We start from the raw sequence: 17,299 nt of genomic DNA on the forward strand, positions 1-17,299 counted from the left end.
TCTCTCTGTAGTATAATGATGCTGTTTCCTCTGTCTCTCTGTAGTATAATGATGCTGTTTCCTCTGTCTCTCTGTAGTATAATGATGCTGTTTCCTCTGTCTCTCTGTAGTATAATGATGCTGTTTCCTCTGTCTCTCTGTAGTATAATGATGCTGTTTCCTCTGTCTCTCTGTAGTATAATGATGCTGTTTCCTCTGTCTCTCTGTAGTATAATGATGCTGTTTCCTCTGTCTCTCTGTAGTATAATGATGCTGTTTCCTCTGTCTCTCTGTAGTATAATGATGCTGTTTCCTCTGTCTCTCTGTAGTATAATGATGCTGTTTCCTCTGTCTCTCTGTAGTATAATGATGCTGTTTCCTCTGCCTCTCTGTAGTATAATGATGCTGTTTCCTCTGTCTCTCTGTAGTATAATGATGCTGTTTCCTCTGCTCTCTGTAGTATAATGATGCTGTTTCCTCTGTCTCTCTGTAGTATAATGATGCTGTTTCCTCTGTCTCTCTGTAGTATAATGATGCTGTTTCCTCTGTCTCTCTGTAGTATAATGATGCTGTTTCCTCTGTCTCTCTGTAGTATAATGATGCTGTTTCCTCTGTCTCTCTGTAGTATAATGATGCTGTTTCCTCTGTCTCTCTGTAGTATAATGATGCTGTTTCCTCTGTCTCTCTGTAGTATAATGATGCTGTTTCCTCTGTCTCTCTGTAGTATAATGATGCTGTTTCCTCTGTCTCTCTGTAGTATAATGATGCTGTTTCCTCTGTCTCTCTGTAGTATAATGATGCTGTTTCCTCTGTCTCTCTGTAGTATAATGATGCTGTTTCCTCTGTCTCTCTGTAGTATAATGATGCTGTTTCCTCTGTCTCTCTGTAGTATAATGATGCTGTTTCCTCTGTCTCTCTGTAGTATAATGATGCTGTTTCCTCTGTCTCTCTGTAGTATAATGATGCTGTTTCCTCTGTCTCTCTGTAGTATAATGATGCTGTTTCCTCTGTCTCTCTGTAGTATAATGATGCTGTTTCCTCTGTCTCTCTGTAGTATAATGATGCTGTTTCCTCTGTCTCTCTGTAGTATAATGATGCTGTTTCTCTGTCTCTCTGTAGTATAATGATGCTGTTTCCTCTGTCTCTCTGTAGTATAATGATGCTGTTTCCTCTGTCTCTCTGTAGTATAATGATGCTGTTTCCTCTGTCTCTCTGTAGTATAATGATGCTGTTTCCTCTGTCTCTCTGTAGTATAATGATGCTGTTTCCTCTGTCTCTCTGTAGTATAATGATGCTGTTTCCTCTGTCTCTCTGTAGTATAATGATGCTGTTTCCTCTGTCTCTCTGTAGTATAATGATGCTGTTTCCTCTGTCTCTCTGTAGTATAATGATGCTGTTTCCTCTGTCTCTCTGTAGTATAATGATGCTGTTTCCTCTGTCTCTCTGTAGTATAATGATGCTGTTTCCTCTGTCTCTCTGTAGTATAATGATGCTGTTTCCTCTGTCTCTCTGTAGTATAATGATGCTGTTTCCTCTGTCTCTCTGTAGTATAATGATGCTGTTTCCTCTGTCTCTCTGTAGTATAATGATGCTGTTTCCTCTGTCTCTCTGTAGTATAATGATGCTGTTTCCTCTGTCTCTCTGTAGTATAATGATGCTGTTTCCTCTGTCTCTCTGTAGTATAATGATGCTGTTTCCTCTGTCTCTCTGTAGTATAATGATGCTGTTTCCTCTGTCTCTCTGTAGTATAATGATGCTGTTTCCTCTGTCTCTCTGTAGTATAATGATGCTGTTTCCTCTGTCTCTCTGTAGTATAATGATGCTGTTTCCTCTGTCTCTCTGTAGTATAATGATGCTGTTTCCTCTGTCTCTCTGTAGTATAATGATGCTGTTTCCTCTGTCTCTCTGTAGTATAATGATGCTGTTTCCTCTGTCTCTCTGTAGTATAATGATGCTGTTTCCTCTGTCTCTCTGTAGTATAATGATGCTGTTTCCTCTGTCTCTCTGTAGTATAATGATGCTGTTTCCTCTGTCTCTCTGTAGTATAATGATGCTGTTTCCTCTGTCTCTCTGTAGTATAATGATGCTGTTTCCTCTGTCTCTCTGTAGTATAATGATGCTGTTTCCTCTGTCTCTCTGTAGTATAATGATGCTGTTTCCTCTGTCTCTCTGTAGTATAATGATGCTGTTTCCTCTGTCTCTCTGTAGTATAATGATGCTGTTTCCTCTGTCTCTCTGTAGTATAATGATGCTGTTTCCTCTGTCTCTCTGTAGTATAATGATGCTGTTTCCTCTGTCTCTCTGTAGTATAATGATGCTGTTTCCTCTGTCTCTCTGTAGTATAATGATGCTGTTTCCTCTGTCTCTCTGTAGTATAATGATGCTGTTTCCTCTGTCTCTCTGTAGTATAATGATGCTGTTTCCTCTGTCTCTCTGTAGTATAATGATGCTGTTTCCTCTGTCTCTCTGTAGTATAATGATGCTGTTTCCTCTGTCTCTCTGTAGTATAATGATGCTGTTTCCTCTGTCTCTCTGTAGTATAATGATGCTGTTTCCTCTGTCTCTCTGTAGTATAATGATGCTGTTTCCTCTGTCTCTCTGTAGTATAATGATGCTGTTTCCTCTGTCTCTCTGTAGTATAATGATGCTGTTTCCTCTGTCTCTCTGTAGTATAATGATGCTGTTTCCTCTGTCTCTCTGTAGTATAATGATGCTGTTTCCTCTGTCTCTCTGTAGTATAATGATGCTGTTTCCTCTGTCTCTCTGTAGTATAATGATGCTGTTTCCTCTGTCTCTCTGTAGTATAATGATGCTGTTTCCTCTGTCTCTCTGTAGTATAATGATGCTGTTTCCTCTGTCTCTCTGTAGTATAATGATGCTGTTTCTCTGTCTCTCTGTAGTATAATGATGCTGTTTCCTCTGTCTCTCTGTAGTATAATGATGCTGTTTCCTCTGTCTCTCTGTAGTATAATGATGCTGTTTCCTCTGTCTCTCTGTAGTATAATGATGCTGTTTCCTCTGTCTCTCTGTAGTATAATGATGCTGTTTCCTCTGTCTCTCTGTAGTATAATGATGCTGTTTCCTCTGTCTCTCTGTAGTATAATGATGCTGTTTCCTCTGTCTCTCTGTAGTATAATGATGCTGTTTCCTCTGTCTCTCTGTAGTATAATGATGCTGTTTCCTCTGTCTCTCTGTAGTATAATGATGCTGTTTCCTCTGTCTCTCTGTAGTATAATGATGCTGTTTCTCTGTCTCTCTGTAGTATAATGATGCTGTTTCCTCTGTCTCTCTGTAGTATAATGATGCTGTTTCCTCTGTCTCTCTGTAGTATAATGATGCTGTTTCCTCTGTCTCTCTGTAGTATAATGATGCTGTTTCCTCTGTCTCTCTGTAGTATAATGATGCTGTTTCCTCTGTCTCTCTGTAGTATAATGATGCTGTTTCCTCTGTCTCTCTGTAGTATAATGATGCTGTTTCCTCTGTCTCTCTGTAGTATAATGATGCTGTTTCCTCTGTCTCTCTGTAGTATAATGATGCTGTTTCCTCTGTCTCTCTGTAGTATAATGATGCTGTTTCCTCTGTCTCTCTGTAGTATAATGATGCTGTTTCCTCTGTCTCTCTGTAGTATAATGATGCTGTTTCCTCTGTCTCTCTGTAGTATAATGATGCTGTTTCCTCTGTCTCTCTGTAGTATAATGATGCTGTTTCCTCTGTCTCTCTGTAGTATAATGATGCTGTTTCCTCTGTCTCTCTGTAGTATAATGATGCTGTTTCCTCTGTCTCTCTGTAGTATAATGATGCTGTTTCCTCTGTCTCTCTGTAGTATAATGATGCTGTTTCCTCTGTCTCTCTGTAGTATAATGATGCTGTTTCCTCTGTCTCTCTGTAGTATAATGATGCTGTTTCCTCTGTCTCTCTGTAGTATAATGATGCTGTTTCCTCTGTCTCTCTGTAGTATAATGATGCTGTTTCCTCTGTCTCTCTGTAGTATAATGATGCTGTTTCCTCTGTCTCTCTGTAGTATAATGATGCTGTTTCCTCTGTCTCTCTGTAGTATAATGATGCTGTTTCCTCTGTCTCTCTGTAGTATAATGATGCTGTTTCCTCTGTCTCTCTGTAGTATAATGATGCTGTTTCCTCTGTCTCTCTGTAGTATAATGATGCTGTTTCCTCTGTCTCTCTGTAGTATAATGATGCTGTTTCCTCTGTCTCTCTGTAGTATAATGATGCTGTTTCCTCTGTCTCTCTGTAGTATAATGATGCTGTTTCCTCTGTCTCTCTGTAGTATAATGATGCTGTTTCCTCTGTCTCTCTGTAGTATAATGATGCTGTTTCCTCTGTCTCTCTGTAGTATAATGATGCTGTTTCCTCTGTCTCTCTGTAGTATAATGATGCTGTTTCCTCTGTCTCTCTGTAGTATAATGATGCTGTTTCCTCTGTCTCTCTGTAGTATAATGATGCTGTTTCCTCTGTCTCTCTGTAGTATAATGATGCTGTTTCCTCTGTCTCTCTGTAGTATAATGATGCTGTTTCCTCTGTCTCTCTGTAGTATAATGATGCTGTTTCCTCTGTCTCTCTGTAGTATAATGATGCTGTTTCCTCTGTCTCTCTGTAGTATAATGATGCTGTTTCCTCTGTCTCTCTGTAGTATAATGATGCTGTTTCCTCTGTCTCTCTGTAGTATAATGATGCTGTTTCCTCTGTCTCTCTGTAGTATAATGATGCTGTTTCCTCTGTCTCTCTGTAGTATAATGATGCTGTTTCCTCTGTCTCTCTGTAGTATAATGATGCTGTTTCCTCTGTCTCTCTGTAGTATAATGATGCTGTTTCCTCTGTCTCTCTGTAGTATAATGATGCTGTTTCCTCTGTCTCTCTGTAGTATAATGATGCTGTTTCCTCTGTCTCTCTGTAGTATAATGATGCTGTTTCCTCTGTCTCTCTGTAGTATAATGATGCTGTTTCCTCTGTCTCTCTGTAGTATAATGATGCTGTTTCCTCTGTCTCTCTGTAGTATAATGATGCTGTTTCCTCTGTCTCTCTGTAGTATAATGATGCTGTTTCCTCTGTCTCTCTGTAGTATAATGATGCTGTTTCCTCTGTCTCTCTGTAGTATAATGATGCTGTTTCCTCTGTCTCTCTGTAGTATAATGATGCTGTTTCCTCTGTCTCTCTGTAGTATAATGATGCTGTTTCCTCTGTCTCTCTGTAGTATAATGATGCTGTTTCCTCTGTCTCTCTGTAGTATAATGATGCTGTTTCCTCTGTCTCTCTGTAGTATAATGATGCTGTTTCCTCTGTCTCTCTGTAGTATAATGATGCTGTTTCCTCTGTCTCTCTGTAGTATAATGATGCTGTTTCCTCTGTCTCTCTGTAGTATAATGATGCTGTTTCCTCTGTCTCTCTGTAGTATAATGATGCTGTTTCCTCTGTCTCTCTGTAGTATAATGATGCTGTTTCCTCTGTCTCTCTGTAGTATAATGATGCTGTTTCCTCTGTCTCTCTGTAGTATAATGATGCTGTTTCCTCTGTCTCTCTGTAGTATAATGATGCTGTTTCCTCTGTCTCTCTGTAGTATAATGATGCTGTTTCCTCTGTCTCTCTGTAGTATAATGATGCTGTTTCCTCTGTCTCTCTGTAGTATAATGATGCTGTTTCCTCTGTCTCTCTGTAGTATAATGATGCTGTTTCCTCTGTCTCTCTGTAGTATAATGATGCTGTTTCCTCTGTCTCTCTGTAGTATAATGATGCTGTTTCCTCTGTCTCTCTGTAGTATAATGATGCTGTTTCCTCTGTCTCTCTGTAGTATAATGATGCTGTTTCCTCTGTCTCTCTGTAGTATAATGATGCTGTTTCCTCTGTCTCTCTGTAGTATAATGATGCTGTTTCCTCTGTCTCTCTGTAGTATAATGATGCTGTTTCCTCTGTCTCTCTGTAGTATAATGATGCTGTTTCCTCTGTCTCTCTGTAGTATAATGATGCTGTTTCCTCTGTCTCTCTGTAGTATAATGATGCTGTTTCCTCTGTCTCTCTGTAGTATAATGATGCTGTTTCCTCTGTCTCTCTGTAGTATAATGATGCTGTTTCCTCTGTCTCTCTGTAGTATAATGATGCTGTTTCCTCTGTCTCTCTGTAGTATAATGATGCTGTTTCCTCTGTCTCTCTGTAGTATAATGATGCTGTTTCCTCTGTCTCTCTGTAGTATAATGATGCTGTTTCCTCTGTCTCTCTGTAGTATAATGATGCTGTTTCCTCTGTCTCTCTGTAGTATAATGATGCTGTTTCCTCTGTCTCTCTGTAGTATAATGATGCTGTTTCCTCTGTCTCTCTGTAGTATAATGATGCTGTTTCCTCTGTCTCTCTGTAGTATAATGATGCTGTTTCCTCTGTCTCTCTGTAGTATAATGATGCTGTTTCCTCTGTCTCTCTGTAGTATAATGATGCTGTTTCCTCTGTCTCTCTGTAGTATAATGATGCTGTTTCCTCTGTCTCTCTGTAGTATAATGATGCTGTTTCCTCTGTCTCTCTGTAGTATAATGATGCTGTTTCCTCTGTCTCTCTGTAGTATAATGATGCTGTTTCCTCTGTCTCTCTGTAGTATAATGATGCTGTTTCCTCTGTCTCTCTGTAGTATAATGATGCTGTTTCCTCTGTCTCTCTGTAGTATAATGATGCTGTTTCCTCTGTCTCTCTGTAGTATAATGATGCTGTTTCCTCTGTCTCTCTGTAGTATAATGATGCTGTTTCCTCTGTCTCTCTGTAGTATAATGATGCTGTTTCCTCTGTCTCTCTGTAGTATAATGATGCTGTTTCCTCTGTCTCTCTGTAGTATAATGATGCTGTTTCCTCTGTCTCTCTGTAGTATAATGATGCTGTTTCCTCTGTCTCTCTGTAGTATAATGATGCTGTTTCCTCTGTCTCTCTGTAGTATAATGATGCTGTTTCCTCTGTCTCTCTGTAGTATAATGATGCTGTTTCCTCTGTCTCTCTGTAGTATAATGATGCTGTTTCCTCTGTCTCTCTGTAGTATAATGATGCTGTTTCCTCTGTCTCTCTGTAGTATAATGATGCTGTTTCCTCTGTCTCTCTGTAGTATAATGATGCTGTTTCCTCTGTCTCTCTGTAGTATAATGATGCTGTTTCCTCTGTCTCTCTGTAGTATAATGATGCTGTTTCCTCTGTCTCTCTGTAGTATAATGATGCTGTTTCCTCTGTCTCTCTGTAGTATAATGATGCTGTTTCCTCTGTCTCTCTGTAGTATAATGATGCTGTTTCCTCTGTCTCTCTGTAGTATAATGATGCTGTTTCTCTGTCTCTCTGTAGTATAATGATGCTGTTTCCTCTGTCTCTCTGTAGTATAATGATGCTGTTTCCTCTGTCTCTCTGTAGTATAATGATGCTGTTTCCTCTGTCTCTCTGTAGTATAATGATGCTGTTTCCTCTGTCTCTCTGTAGTATAATGATGCTGTTTCCTCTGTCTCTCTGTAGTATAATGATGCTGTTTCCTCTGTCTCTCTGTAGTATAATGATGCTGTTTCCTCTGTCTCTCTGTAGTATAATGATGCTGTTTCCTCTGTCTCTCTGTAGTATAATGATGCTGTTTCCTCTGTCTCTCTGTAGTATAATGATGCTGTTTCCTCTGTCTCTCTGTAGTATAATGATGCTGTTTCCTCTGTCTCTCTGTAGTATAATGATGCTGTTTCCTCTGTCTCTCTGTAGTATAATGATGCTGTTTCCTCTGTCTCTCTGTAGTATAATGATGCTGTTTCCTCTGTCTCTCTGTAGTATAATGATGCTGTTTCCTCTGTCTCTCTGTAGTATAATGATGCTGTTTCCTCTGTCTCTCTGTAGTATAATGATGCTGTTTCCTCTGTCTCTCTGTAGTATAATGATGCTGTTTCCTCTGTCTCTCTGTAGTATAATGATGCTGTTTCCTCTGTCTCTCTGTAGTATAATGATGCTGTTTCCTCTGTCTCTCTGTAGTATAATGATGCTGTTTCCTCTGTCTCTCTGTAGTATAATGATGCTGTTTCCTCTGTCTCTCTGTAGTATAATGATGCTGTTTCCTCTGTCTCTCTGTAGTATAATGATGCTGTTTCCTCTGTCTCTCTGTAGTATAATGATGCTGTTTCCTCTGTCTCTCTGTAGTATAATGATGCTGTTTCCTCTGTCTCTCTGTAGTATAATGATGCTGTTTCCTCTGTCTCTCTGTAGTATAATGATGCTGTTTCCTCTGTCTCTCTGTAGTATAATGATGCTGTTTCCTCTGTCTCTCTGTAGTATAATGATGCTGTTTCCTCTGTCTCTCTGTAGTATAATGATGCTGTTTCCTCTGTCTCTCTGTAGTATAATGATGCTGTTTCCTCTGTCTCTCTGTAGTATAATGATGCTGTTTCCTCTGTCTCTCTGTAGTATAATGATGCTGTTTCCTCTGTCTCTCTGTAGTATAATGATGCTGTTTCCTCTGTCTCTCTGTAGTATAATGATGCTGTTTCCTCTGTCTCTCTGTAGTATAATGATGCTGTTTCCTCTGTCTCTCTGTAGTATAATGATGCTGTTTCCTCTGTCTCTCTGTAGTATAATGATGCTGTTTCCTCTGTCTCTCTGTAGTATAATGATGCTGTTTCCTCTGTCTCTCTGTAGTATAATGATGCTGTTTCCTCTGTCTCTCTGTAGTATAATGATGCTGTTTCCTCTGTCTCTCTGTAGTATAATGATGCTGTTTCCTCTGTCTCTCTGTAGTATAATGATGCTGTTTCCTCTGTCTCTCTGTAGTATAATGATGCTGTTTCCTCTGTCTCTCTGTAGTATAATGATGCTGTTTCCTCTGTCTCTCTGTAGTATAATGATGCTGTTTCCTCTGTCTCTCTGTAGTATAATGATGCTGTTTCCTCTGTCTCTCTGTAGTATAATGATGCTGTTTCCTCTGTCTCTCTGTAGTATAATGATGCTGTTTCTCTGTCTCTCTGTAGTATAATGATGCTGTTTCCTCTGTCTCTCTGTAGTATAATGATGCTGTTTCCTCTGTCTCTCTGTAGTATAATGATGCTGTTTCCTCTGTCTCTCTGTAGTATAATGATGCTGTTTCCTCTGTCTCTCTGTAGTATAATGATGCTGTTTCCTCTGTCTCTCTGTAGTATAATGATGCTGTTTCCTCTGTCTCTCTGTAGTATAATGATGCTGTTTCCTCTGTCTCTCTGTAGTATAATGATGCTGTTTCCTCTGTCTCTCTGTAGTATAATGATGCTGTTTCCTCTGTCTCTCTGTAGTATAATGATGCTGTTTCCTCTGTCTCTCTGTAGTATAATGATGCTGTTTCCTCTGTCTCTCTGTAGTATAATGATGCTGTTTCCTCTGTCTCTCTGTAGTATAATGATGCTGTTTCCTGTCTCTCTGTAGTATAATGATGCTGTTTCCTCTGTCTCTCTGTAGTATAATGATGCTGTTTCCTCTGTCTCTCTGTAGTATAATGATGCTGTTTCCTCTGTCTCTCTGTAGTATAATGATGCTGTTTCCTCTGTCTCTCTGTAGTATAATGATGCTGTTTCCTCTGTCTCTCTGTAGTATAATGATGCTGTTTCCTCTGTCTCTCTGTAGTATAATGATGCTGTTTCCTCTGTCTCTCTGTAGTATAATGATGCTGTTTCCTCTGTCTCTCTGTAGTATAATGATGCTGTTTCCTCTGTCTCTCTGTAGTATAATGATGCTGTTTCCTCTGTCTCTCTGTAGTATAATGATGCTGTTTCCTCTGTCTCTCTGTAGTATAATGATGCTGTTTCCTCTGTCTCTCTGTAGTATAATGATGCTGTTTCCTCTGTCTCTCTGTAGTATAATGATGCTGTTTCCTCTGTCTCTCTGTAGTATAATGATGCTGTTTCCTCTGTCTCTCTGTAGTATAATGATGCTGTTTCCTGTCTCTCTGTAGTATAATGATGCTGTTTCCTCTGTCTCTCTGTAGTATAATGATGCTGTTTCCTCTGTCTCTCTGTAGTATAATGATGCTGTTTCCTCTGTCTCTCTGTAGTATAATGATGCTGTTTCCTCTGTCTCTCTGTAGTATAATGATGCTGTTTCCTCTGTCTCTCTGTAGTATAATGATGCTGTTTCCTCTGTCTCTCTGTAGTATAATGATGCTGTTTCCTCTGTCTCTCTGTAGTATAATGATGCTGTTTCCTCTGTCTCTCTGTAGTATAATGATGCTGTTTCCTCTGTCTCTCTGTAGTATAATGATGCTGTTTCCTCTGTCTCTCTGTAGTATAATGATGCTGTTTCCTCTGTCTCTCTGTAGTATAATGATGCTGTTTCCTCTGTCTCTCTGTAGTATAATGATGCTGTTTCCTCTGTCTCTCTGTAGTATAATGATGCTGTTTCCTCTGTCTCTCTGTAGTATAATGATGCTGTTTCCTCTGTCTCTCTGTAGTATAATGATGCTGTTTCCTCTGTCTCTCTGTAGTATAATGATGCTGTTTCCTCTGTCTCTCTGTAGTATAATGATGCTGTTTCCTCTGTCTCTCTGTAGTATAATGATGCTGTTTCCTCTGTCTCTCTGTAGTATAATGATGCTGTTTCCTCTGTCTCTCTGTAGTATAATGATGCTGTTTCCTCTGTCTCTCTGTAGTATAATGATGCTGTTTCCTCTGTCTCTCTGTAGTATAATGATGCTGTTTCCTCTGTCTCTCTGTAGTATAATGATGCTGTTTCCTCTGTCTCTCTGTAGTATAATGATGCTGTTTCCTCTGTCTCTCTGTAGTATAATGATGCTGTTTCCTCTGTCTCTCTGTAGTATAATGATGCTGTTTCCTCTGTCTCTCTGTAGTATAATGATGCTGTTTCCTCTGTCTCTCTGTAGTATAATGATGCTGTTTCCTCTGTCTCTCTGTAGTATAATGATGCTGTTTCCTCTGTCTCTCTGTAGTATAATGATGCTGTTTCCTCTGTCTCTCTGTAGTATAATGATGCTGTTTCCTCTGTCTCTCTGTAGTATAATGATGCTGTTTCCTCTGTCTCTCTGTAGTATAATGATGCTGTTTCCTCTGTCTCTCTGTAGTATAATGATGCTGTTTCCTCTGTCTCTCTGTAGTATAATGATGCTGTTTCCTCTGTCTCTCTGTAGTATAATGATGCTGTTTCCTCTGTCTCTCTGTAGTATAATGATGCTGTTTCCTCTGTCTCTCTGTAGTATAATGATGCTGTTTCCTCTGTCTCTCTGTAGTATAATGATGCTGTTTCCTCTGTCTCTCTGTAGTATAATGATGCTGTTTCCTCTGTCTCTCTGTAGTATAATGATGCTGTTTCCTCTGTCTCTCTGTAGTATAATGATGCTGTTTCCTCTGTCTCTCTGTAGTATAATGATGCTGTTTCCTCTGTCTCTCTGTAGTATAATGATGCTGTTTCCTCTGTCTCTCTGTAGTATAATGATGCTGTTTCCTCTGTCTCTCTGTAGTATAATGATGCTGTTTCCTCTGTCTCTCTGTAGTATAATGATGCTGTTTCCTCTGTCTCTCTGTAGTATAATGATGCTGTTTCCTCTGTCTCTCTGTAGTATAATGATGCTGTTTCCTCTGTCTCTCTGTAGTATAATGATGCTGTTTCCTCTGTCTCTCTGTAGTATAATGATGCTGTTTCCTCTGTCTCTCTGTAGTATAATGATGCTGTTTCCTCTGTCTCTCTGTAGTATAATGATGCTGTTTCCTCTGTCTCTCTGTAGTATAATGATGCTGTTTCCTCTGTCTCTCTGTAGTATAATGATGCTGTTTCCTCTGTCTCTCTGTAGTATAATGATGCTGTTTCCTCTGTCTCTCTGTAGTATAATGATGCTGTTTCCTCTGTCTCTCTGTAGTATAATGATGCTGTTTCCTCTGTCTCTCTGTAGTATAATGATGCTGTTTCCTCTGTCTCTCTGTAGTATAATGATGCTGTTTCCTCTGTCTCTCTGTAGTATAATGATGCTGTTTCCTCTGTCTCTCTGTAGTATAATGATGCTGTTTCCTCTGTCTCTCTGTAGTATAATGATGCTGTTTCCTCTGTCTCTCTGTAGTATAATGATGCTGTTTCCTCTGTCTCTCTGTAGTATAATGATGCTGTTTCCTCTGTCTCTCTGTAGTATAATGATGCTGTTTCCTCTGTCTCTCTGTAGTATAATGATGCTGTTTCCTCTGTCTCTCTGTAGTATAATGATGCTGTTTCCTCTGTCTCTCTGTAGTATAATGATGCTGTTTCCTCTGTCTCTCTGTAGTATAATGATGCTGTTTCCTCTGTCTCTCTGTAGTATAATGATGCTGTTTCCTCTGTCTCTCTGTAGTATAATGATGCTGTTTCCTCTGTCTCTCTGTAGTATAATGATGCTGTTTCCTCTGTCTCTCTGTAGTATAATGATGCTGTTTCCTCTGTCTCTCTGTAGTATAATGATGCTGTTTCCTCTGTCTCTCTGTAGTATAATGATGCTGTTTCCTCTGTCTCTCTGTAGTATAATGATGCTGTTTCCTCTGTCTCTCTGTAGTATAATGATGCTGTTTCCTCTGTCTCTCTGTAGTATAATGATGCTGTTTCCTCTGTCTCTCTGTAGTATAATGATGCTGTTTCCTCTGTCTCTCTGTAGTATAATGATGCTGTTTCCTCTGTCTCTCTGTAGTATAATGATGCTGTTTCCTCTGTCTCTCTGTAGTATAATGATGCTGTTTCCTCTGTCTCTCTGTAGTATAATGATGCTGTTTCCTCTGTCTCTCTGTAGTATAATGATGCTGTTTCCTCTGTCTCTCTGTAGTATAATGATGCTGTTTCCTCTGTCTCTCTGTAGTATAATGATGCTGTTTCCTCTGTCTCTCTGTAGTATAATGATGCTGTTTCCTCTGTCTCTCTGTAGTATAATGATGCTGTTTCCTCTGTCTCTCTGTAGTATAATGATGCTGTTTCCTCTGTCTCTCTGTAGTATAATGATGCTGTTTCCTCTGTCTCTCTGTAGTATAATGATGCTGTTTCCTCTGTCTCTCTGTAGTATAATGATGCTGTTTCCTCTGTCTCTCTGTAGTATAATGATGCTGTTTCCTCTGTCTCTCTGTAGTATAATGATGCTGTTTCCTCTGTCTCTCTGTAGTATAATGATGCTGTTTCCTCTGTCTCTCTGTAGTATAATGATGCTGTTTCCTCTGTCTCTCTGTAGTATAATGATGCTGTTTCCTCTGTCTCTCTGTAGTATAATGATGCTGTTTCCTCTGTCTCTCTGTAGTATAATGATGCTGTTTCCTCTGTCTCTCTGTAGTATAATGATGCTGTTTCCTCTGTCTCTCTGTAGTATAATGATGCTGTTTCCTCTGTCTCTCTGTAGTATAATGATGCTGTTTCCTCTGTCTCTCTGTAGTATAATGATGCTGTTTCCTCTGTCTCTCTGTAGTATAATGATGCTGTTTCCTCTGTCTCTCTGTAGTATAATGATGCTGTTTCCTCTGTCTCTCTGTAGTATAATGATGCTGTTTCCTCTGTCTCTCTGTAGTATAATGATGCTGTTTCCTCTGTCTCTCTGTAGTATAATGATGCTGTTTCCTCTGTCTCTCTGTAGTATAATGATGCTGTTTCCTCTGTCTCTCTGTAGTATAATGATGCTGTTTCCTCTGTCTCTCTGTAGTATAATGATGCTGTTTCCTCTGTCTCTCTGTAGTATAATGATGCTGTTTCCTCTGTCTCTCTGTAGTATAATGATGCTGTTTCCTCTGTCTCTCTGTAGTATAATGATGCTGTTTCCTCTGTCTCTCTGTAGTATAATGATGCTGTTTCCTCTGTCTCTCTGTAGTATAATGATGCTGTTTCCTCTGTCTCTCTGTAGTATAATGATGCTGTTTCCTCTGTCTCTCTGTAGTATAATGATGCTGTTTCCTCTGTCTCTCTGTAGTATAATGATGCTGTTTCCTCTGTCTCTCTGTAGTATAATGATGCTGTTTCCTCTGTCTCTCTGTAGTATAATGATGCTGTTTCCTCTGTCTCTCTGTAGTATAATGATGCTGTTTCCTCTGTCTCTCTGTAGTATAATGATGCTGTTTCCTCTGTCTCTCTGTAGTATAATGATGCTGTTTCCTCTGTCTCTCTGTAGTATAATGATGCTGTTTCCTCTGTCTCTCTGTAGTATAATGATGCTGTTTCCTCTGTCTCTCTGTAGTATAATGATGCTGTTTCCTCTGTCTCTCTGTAGTATAATGATGCTGTTTCCTCTGTCTCTCTGTAGTATAATGATGCTGTTTCCTCTGTCTCTCTGTAGTATAATGATGCTGTTTCCTCTGTCTCTCTGTAGTATAATGATGCTGTTTCCTCTGTCTCTCTGTAGTATAATGATGCTGTTTCCTCTGTCTCTCTGTAGTATAATGATGCTGTTTCCTCTGTCTCTCTGTAGTATAATGATGCTGTTTCCTCTGTCTCTCTGTAGTATAATGATGCTGTTTCCTCTGTCTCTCTGTAGTATAATGATGCTGTTTCCTCTGTCTCTCTGTAGTATAATGATGCTGTTTCCTCTGTCTCTCTGTAGTATAATGATGCTGTTTCCTCTGTCTCTCTGTAGTATAATGATGCTGTTTCCTCTGTCTCTCTGTAGTATAATGATGCTGTTTCCTCTGTCTCTCTGTAGTATAATGATGCTGTTTCCTCTGTCTCTCTGTAGTATAATGATGCTGTTTCCTCTGTCTCTCTGTAGTATAATGATGCTGTTTCCTCTGTCTCTCTGTAGTATAATGATGCTGTTTCCTCTGTCTCTCTGTAGTATAATGATGCTGTTTCCTCTGTCTCTCTGTAGTATAATGATGCTGTTTCCTCTGTCTCTCTGTAGTATAATGATGCTGTTTCCTCTGTCTCTCTGTAGTATAATGATGCTGTTTCCTCTGTCTCTCTGTAGTATAATGATGCTGTTTCCTCTGTCTCTCTGTAGTATAATGATGCTGTTTCCTCTGTCTCTCTGTAGTATAATGATGCTGTTTCCTCTGTCTCTCTGTAGTATAATGATGCTGTTTCCTCTGTCTCTCTGTAGTATAATGATGCTGTTTCCTCTGTCTCTCTGTAGTATAATGATGCTGTTTCCTCTGTCTCTCTGTAGTATAATGATGCTGTTTCCTCTGTCTCTCTGTAGTATAATGATGCTGTTTCCTCTGTCTCTCTGTAGTATAATGATGCTGTTTCCTCTGTCTCTCTGTAGTATAATGATGCTGTTTCCTCTGTCTCTCTGTAGTATAATGATGCTGTTTCCTCTGTCTCTCTGTAGTATAATGATGCTGTTTCCTCTGTCTCTCTGTAGTATAATGATGCTGTTTCCTCTGTCTCTCTGTAGTATAATGATGCTGTTTCCTCTGTCTCTCTGTAGTATAATGATGCTGTTTCCTCTGTCTCTCTGTAGTATAATGATGCTGTTTCCTCTGTCTCTCTGTAGTATAATGATGCTGTTTCCTCTGTCTCTCTGTAGTATAATGATGCTGTTTCCTCTGTCTCTCTGTAGTATAATGATGCTGTTTCCTCTGTCTCTCTGTAGTATAATGATGCTGTTTCCTCTGTCTCTCTGTAGTATAATGATGCTGTTTCCTCTGTCTCTCTGTAGTATAATGATGCTGTTTCCTCTGTCTCTCTGTAGTATAATGATGCTGTTTCCTCTGTCTCTCTGTAGTATAATGATGCTGTTTCCTCTGTCTCTCTGTAGTATAATGATGCTGTTTCCTCTGTCTCTCTGTAGTATAATGATGCTGTTTCCTCTGTCTCTCTGTAGTATAATGATGCTGTTTCCTCTGTCTCTCTGTAGTATAATGATGCTGTTTCCTCTGTCTCTCTGTAGTATAATGATGCTGTTTCCTCTGTCTCTCTGTAGTATAATGATGCTGTTTCCTCTGTCTCTCTGTAGTATAATGATGCTGTTTCCTCTGTCTCTCTGTAGTATAATGATGCTGTTTCCTCTGTCTCTCTGTAGTATAATGATGCTGTTTCCTCTGTCTCTCTGTAGTATAATGATGCTGTTTCCTCTGTCTCTCTGTAGTATAATGATGCTGTTTCCTCTGTCTCTCTGTAGTATAATGATGCTGTTTCCTCTGTCTCTCTGTAGTATAATGATGCTGTTTCCTCTGTCTCTCTGTAGTATAATGATGCTGTTTCCTCTGTCTCTCTGTAGTATAATGATGCTGTTTCCTCTGTCTCTCTGTAGTATAATGATGCTGTTTCCTCTGTCTCTCTGTAGTATAATGATGCTGTTTCCTCTGTCTCTCTGTAGTATAATGATGCTGTTTCCTCTGTCTCTCTGTAGTATAATGATGCTGTTTCCTCTGTCTCTCTGTAGTATAATGATGCTGTTTCCTCTGTCTCTCTGTAGTATAATGATGCTGTTTCCTCTGTCTCTCTGTAGTATAATGATGCTGTTTCCTCTGTCTCTCTGTAGTATAATGATGCTGTTTCCTCTGTCTCTCTGTAGTATAATGATGCTGTTTCTCTGTCTCTCTGTAGTATAATGATGCTGTTTCCTCTGTCTCTCTGTAGTATAATGATGCTGTTTCCTCTGTCTCTCTGTAGTATAATGATGCTGTTTCCTCTGTCTCTCTGTAGTATAATGATGCTGTTTCCTCTGTCTCTCTGTAGTATAATGATGCTGTTTCCTCTGTCTCTCTGTAGTATAATGATGCTGTTTCCTCTGTCTCTCTGTAGTATAATGATGCTGTTTCCTCTGTCTCTCTGTAGTATAATGATGCTGTTTCCTCTGTCTCTCTGTAGTATAATGATGCTGTTTCCTCTGTCTCTCTGTAGTATAATGATGCTGTTTCCTCTGTCTCTCTGTAGTATAATGATGCTGTTTCCTCTGTCTCTCTGTAGTATAATGATGCTGTTTCCTCTGTCTCTCTGTAGTATAATGATGCTGTTTCCTCTGTCTCTCTGTAGTATAATGATGCTGTTTCCTCTGTCTCTCTGTAGTATAATGATGCTGTTTCCTCTGTCTCTCTGTAGTATAATGATGCTGTTTCCTCTGTCTCTCTGTAGTATAATGATGCTGTTTCCTCTGTCTCTCTGTAGTATAATGATGCTGTTTCCTCTGTCTCTCTGTAGTATAATGATGCTGTTTCCTCTGTCTCTCTGTAGTATAATGATGCTGTTTCCTCTGTCTCTCTGTAGTATAATGATGCTGTTTCCTCTGTCTCTCTGTAGTATAATGATGCTGTTTCCTCTGTCTCTCTGTAGTATAATGATGCTGTTTCCTCTGTCTCTCTGTAGTATAATGATGCTGTTTCCTCTGTCTCTCTGTAGTATAATGATGCTGTTTCCTCTGTCTCTCTGTAGTATAATGATGCTGTTTCCTCTGTCTCTCTGTAGTATAATG

At 39.4% G+C, this 17,299-nt stretch overlaps 1 protein-coding gene across 3 annotated transcripts in view; it reads left to right on the forward strand.

Annotated features, from left to right (window-relative positions):
• LOC106572958 (leucine-rich repeat-containing protein 23) overlaps nucleotides 1–17,299 on the forward strand; it is a 33,205-nt gene that overhangs the window by 15,401 nt on the left and 505 nt on the right. The gene's annotated exons all lie outside the window — the stretch shown is intronic.

The sequence above is a fragment of the Salmo salar genome, unplaced genomic scaffold (genome assembly GCF_905237065.1).
Source record: "Salmo salar unplaced genomic scaffold, Ssal_v3.1, whole genome shotgun sequence".
Lineage (NCBI taxonomy): Eukaryota > Metazoa > Chordata > Actinopteri > Salmoniformes > Salmonidae > Salmo > Salmo salar.